Raw genomic sequence first — 6,150 nt, forward strand, 5'->3', positions numbered from 1 at the left:
TTCGACCAGGGGACAGGCCGGTCAGACCCCACCTGTGCAGGAATTCATTCACTGGGCCTGTAGTCATATTATAAACTGAAATTTAGCCCAGGTGAGGCTACAGAAAAAAGGGCCCAGTTTCTTCAACAAGAAGAGAAAATACAACATGGAGGAGAACCCAAAGACTAAAAGAGACTTTAGAGGCATCCCATAACTGCAATGTGAGATCCCTGTTTAGATCTTGATTCAAATAAACTTCAAAAAGCAGCAAAGAAGGACATGTACAGGATAATTGGGAAATGTGATTGACTATTTGGTGATATTAAAAAATTATTATTAATTTTGTGTGTGTGAAAATGGAATTGTATGGGAAGCAGGGGTCAAAAGCAGGATGTTTATACAGGGTGGGTCAAAAGTAGGTTTACAGTTGTGAGTACACAAAACACAGAGTTAATTCTTGTATTATTATTTATTAACTAGAGGCCTGGTGCACGAAAATCATGCACAGGTAGGGTCACTAGGCCTGGCTGGTGATCAGGGCCGATTGGGGCCTTCTGGCTGCCAGCCCGGGCCTTCCTTTGTTCCGCCCTGCCCCCTGGTGGGCAGTGCATGTCTTTTTTTTTTTTTTAATATATTTTATTGATTTTTTTACAGAGAGGAAGGGAGAGAAATAGAGAGTTAGAAACATTGATGAGAGAGAAACATCGATCAGCTGCCTCCTGCACATCTCCCACTGGGGATGTGCCCGCAACCAAGGCACATGCCCTTGACCGGAATCGAACCTGGGACCCTTCAGTCCGCAGGCCGACGCTCTATCCACTGAGCCAAACCGGTTTCGGCGGTCAGTGCGTGTCATAGCGAGTGGTCGAACTCCCAGTCTCCTGGTCAAACTACCAAGGGGACACTTTGCATATTAGCCTTTTATATATATAATTTTCCACAGGAACAACTGTAAACCTACTTTTGCCTCACCCTGTATTTATAAGGCTTTTGGTGTGGGTCCTTCAATATTGGAAATTGATTATGATGGGGCAGAGCTCCTGATAGAACACTTCAGGCATGAAGGACACCTCTAGCTGAAGGGTTGGAAGCCCCTGAAGAGTAAACAGACCCTGAACGTGTTCAATTGACCTCTGTTGTTCTGAGATGAGACTATCCCTCTGATAGTGACTAGTTGAGTAGCCTATTGTTCAGATAAATAGATTCTCTCCGGAAAGTTCTTAAAAGAAACAATACAGTTATTTGCAACCTTATCCTCCCAAATAAAGTCCTGTTGGAACAGCACGGCATCATAAGAAGTCATTTTGATGAAGACATTGAGCTGAAGGCTGTGGATGGTTTCAATACTAAAAGCTCTGGTTGTTTCTTACATAAATACTATGTATCTTTTCACTATGTATCTTGTCACTTTTTTTATTTTGTGTGTTAATCCTCTCCCAAGCACATTTTTTCCATTGATTTTTCAGAGAGAGTGGAAAGAAGAGAGGGAGGGGGAAGGGGGAGAGAGAGAGAGACATATCTGCACATGCTGAACCAGGGCTGGGGATAAAACCTGCAATCCAGGTATGTGCCCTTGACCAGGAATCAAACCCAAGACCCTTTAGTGCACGGGCTGACCCTCTAACTACTAAACAACACTGGCCAGGGCTGTCCTTGTCACTTAATAAGAGTTATTTCAGCCAGTGTGGCTCAGTGGTTGAGTGGCCACCCATGAACTGGTAGGTCATGGTTTGATTTCTGGTCAGGGCATATGCCTGGGTTGTAGGCTCAATCCCCAGGAGGGCATGCAGGAGACATCAGATCAATGATTCTCTCTCATCATTGATGCTTCTATCCCTCTCTCCCTCTCCCTTTCTCTCTCTGAGATTAGTAAAAAAATATATTTTTTAAGAGTTATTGCTACATCACAGCCCCTAGATCACCCACTGCAGGTCCTTCCACAGAAGCAATGCACTATAGTTTATGGACATTCACTTTTTCAGAGTTGAAAATATGCTATTGTGGACAAAAGGGCCCACATGCTAACCTGACAAGGTCAGGGAAGGCCTGCATGGCAGTCTTGCAAACTCAGAGACCTAAAGTAACCACAAAGGATGGTCTGAAATTAAACTTTAACTAAAAGTAATCATGGTGGGTAGTTACATCCTAGACTCGTATCTTCACTGACAAGGTCAACCTTTACCTTAACTGAGCCTATCTGTCTTTTTGCATCTATAATTAACATACCCTTTGAAATGTCTGGGTAACTTGTAACTTCCCTTTTTCTGGACCCCTTGGGCACAACCTAATATGCTGGGTGCCAGGACAGATACTACAAATGCCTTCATTATCATGTTAATTGTTCCTGATGTGTCTATCATTTTACTTTTTATCCAATCCCAGGAGTTTCCCTACTTTGCTTTCTCCCGCCTCTCTAGTTTTAGTTTATCACCAATGGATTTCACGTAACTCACCCACTTCCCTTTCCTTTGATTGCAATGTATAAATACAAATGTAACCCGCCGCCGAACCAGTTTGGCTCAGTGGATGGAGCGTTGGTCTGCGGACTCAGGGGTCCCAGGTTCGATTCCGGTCAGGGGCATGTGCCTTGGTTGCGGGCACATCCCCAGTGGGGGGCGTGCGGGAGGCAGCTGATCGATTTCTCTCATCGATGTTTCTGGCTCTCTGTCCCTCTCCCTTCTTCTCTGTGGAAAGTCAGTGAAGTATATTTAAAAAAAACAAAACAAAAAAACAAAAAAACAAAAAACAAATGTAACCCGCCATTCTCCAGAGCATTACTTCAATTCCTTGAAGTTCTGCTTCCTGGCATATGTCGACAGTTTGGCTCAAATAAACTCACAAAAATTCTTACAGGTTTCAATGTTGTTGTTGTTTACATTAACATTATGATATATATCCTCTGCTATCCTGGTTTGATTCCATCTGGGGTTTTTTCTTCAATATAGATACCCAAGTGCTGACAGCTCTTTTTGAATTAAAAAAAATAGATACCCAGAGTAGAATTGTTTTTAGAGCTACTTTGCACTTTATTTAAATGGAAATAGCTACTGCCAATTGTAGGTATTAGTTATCTAATGCTGTTGCATAACAAATTACAGTAGTTCCCCTTATCAATGGCTGCCTGAAACCAAACCAGGGATAGTACTGAACCCTGTACATACTATGGTAAAGGAGTAAAATGGCCAGCCTCTGACTCCATCATGTTCAATCATGCTTTGTTCCCATGGCCTTCAGGTTAATAGCTTCTGCTTAGTCTTGCATATAAACATGCTAATCATTAGAGGAATTCTGCTTGAGGCTTGAGTTTTACAAAAACAGCGCCTTGCCCTGACCGATTTGGCTCAGTGGATAGAGCTTCGGCCTGCAGACTCAAGGGTCCCAGGTTCGAATCCAGTAAAGGGCATGTACCTTGGTTGCGGGCACATACCCAGTAGGGAGTGTGCAGGAGGCAGCTGATTGATGTTTCTCTCTCATTGATGTTTCTAACTCTCTGTCCCTCTCCATTCCTCTCTGTAAAAAATCAATAAAATATAAACTTTAAAAAAAAAAAAAAAAAAAAAACAGCGCCTTACCAGAAGGTGCCTCCCTCTCCAGAGGAGATAAAGAAAGTATGTACAGAAATAATGATTGTTGCCCAGCCGTGGTTGAGCATTTTGGATTCCTGGTCAGGGCATATGCCCAGGCTGTGGGCTCCGTTCCCTGTGGGGTGCGTGTGGGAGGCAGCCAGTCCCGGATTGGTGGTTCTCTCTCTTCATTGATGTTTCTGTCTCTTTCTTCTTCTCTGAAATCAATAAAAATATTTTTAGAAAATAATAATGATCGCTTATCAATGATTGCAGGAACCTCTTGACTGAACTCACATCCAGGAGGGTCAACAGGTCAACAGGTCAACAGACTACGCTCAGGGTTCCTCTTCTTTAGACCCTGCTGGCACCCAGATGTCTGCAGGTCCTCAATCACCTCTCATCCCTCCCATCTTCCCTCCCTTGACATAATAGAAGCCTGAACTCTGTACTATCTTAAGATGGATTTGAGGTACTACTAGGTCTCCCATCTTCTAGGTTGACCTTCTTTGATCAGTAAACATTTCTTTCTTTCTTTTTTTTTAAGTTTGTCTCTTTCTTTTTTAAAAAATATATTTTTATTAATTTCAGAGAGGAAGAGAGAGGGAGAGAGAGATAGAAACATCAATGATGATAGAGAATCATTGATTGGCTGCCTCCTGCATTCCCCCTACTGGGGATCGAGCCCGCAACCCAGGCATGTGCCCTTGACCAGAATTGAAGATGGGACCTTTCAGTACACAGGCCAATTCTCTATCAACTGAGCCAAATTGGCTAGGGCAGCAAACATTTCTTTACTTCAAACTCTGCTGTTTTGAGTTTGGCCTTTTGAAGCATCATGCACACAGACTTTGGTCTGGTAACACTATATATTTTTTTAAATTACTAATAAAGTATAGTTTGCTACTACGTTTTTTCCTATACATACCTATACTACAGTTTAATTTATAAATTAGGCACAGTAAGAGATTAACAAAATAATAATGAAATCGAAACAATTATAACAATATACTGTAATAAAAGTTATGTGAATGACTTTGAGGCCACCATTAAATAAAATAAGGGTTGCTTGAACGCAAGCACTGCAGTACCACCACAGTTGAACTGATCGATCGAATCCAGTGGTTCTCAACCTTGGCTGCACATTAAAATCACCTGGGAATCTTTTTAAAATCCTCATTCCGGAGTATGAGGCCCAGATATCAGGATTTTAAAAAGATTTCCAGGTGATTCTAATGTGCAGCCAAGGTTGAGAACCACTGATCTAATCTGATATCCAAGATAACTATTGAGTGACTAATGGGCAGGTATCGTATACAGTGTGCAGATGCTAGACAAATGGATGGTTCACTTCCTGGGTGGGATGAAGCCAGAGGTGGGAGGTATCATTCTGCTACTCAAAATGGTGCACAAGCCCTAGCCGATTTGGCTCAGTGGATAGAGCGTTGGCCTGTGGACTGAAGGGTCCTGGGATCGATTCAGGTCAAGGGCACATGTCTGAGTTGTGGGCTGGATCCCCAGTGTGGTGGTGGGGGGGGGGCGGCATGCAGGAGGCAGCCAATCAATGATTCTCTCTCATCATTGATGTTTCTTTTCTTTTTTTCTTTTCTTTTTTATTGCTTAAAGTATTACAAAGAGTATTACATATGTCTCCTTTTTTTTTTCCCCGCCCTTGACAATCCCCTGGCCTCCCCTACCCCCCAGTGTCTTATGTCCATTGGTTATGCTTATATGCATGCATACAAGTCCTTCGGTTGATCTCTTACCCCCCCATCATTGATGTTTCTATCTCTCTCTCCCTCTTCCTTCCTCTCTCTCTCCCTTTCCTTCCTCTCTGAAATTAATAAAAATATATATTTTTAAAAAAGGTGCACAATTTGAAACTTACGAAATGTTTATTTCTAGAGTTTTCCATTTACTATATTTGGACTACAGTTAACCATAGGTAACTGAAACCACAGAAAACAAAAGTGCCACAGACAAGTAGTTAAGAACAATAAAAACATATCTTTCACAGTTTCTGTGGGTCAAGAATTTAGGAGAGTTTTAGCTAGGTTCAGGTTCAGTCTCTCTGAAGGTTCCAAGCAGATGTTGGACTTCAGAAGACTACAGTCCTCTGAAGGCCTGACTGGGGCTGGAGGATCTGCTTCTAAGCTCACACATGACTGACAAGTTGGTGCTGGTTTTGACAGAGATCTCAGTACCATGGAGTCCTCTCCTTAGGGCTGCTTTAGTGTCTCCATGACAGGGTGGCTCACTTCCTGCAAACGGAGCAAGACAGAAGCTCCGATACCTGAAAAACTCAATCATGTATTCGAACAGATATATGCACCCCTGTGTTCATTGCAGCATTATTCACAGTGGCTATGACATGGAGACAACCAAGGAGTCCAGAGATAGAGGACTGGATAAGGAAGATGTGGTCCATATACACAGTGGAAGACGACTCAGCCATGAGAAAGCATGAAATAGCGCTATTTGCCACAACATGGATGGACCTTGAGAACATTATGTTTGTGAAATAAGTCAGCCAGAAAAAGCTAAGAACTATGTGACTTCAGTCACATGTGGGATATGAAACTGAAACTCGTGAACACAAACAGCAGTG

This window comes from Myotis brandtii, unplaced genomic scaffold (assembly GCF_000412655.1).
Source record: "Myotis brandtii unplaced genomic scaffold, ASM41265v1 scaffold463, whole genome shotgun sequence".
Lineage (NCBI taxonomy): Eukaryota > Metazoa > Chordata > Mammalia > Chiroptera > Vespertilionidae > Myotis > Myotis brandtii.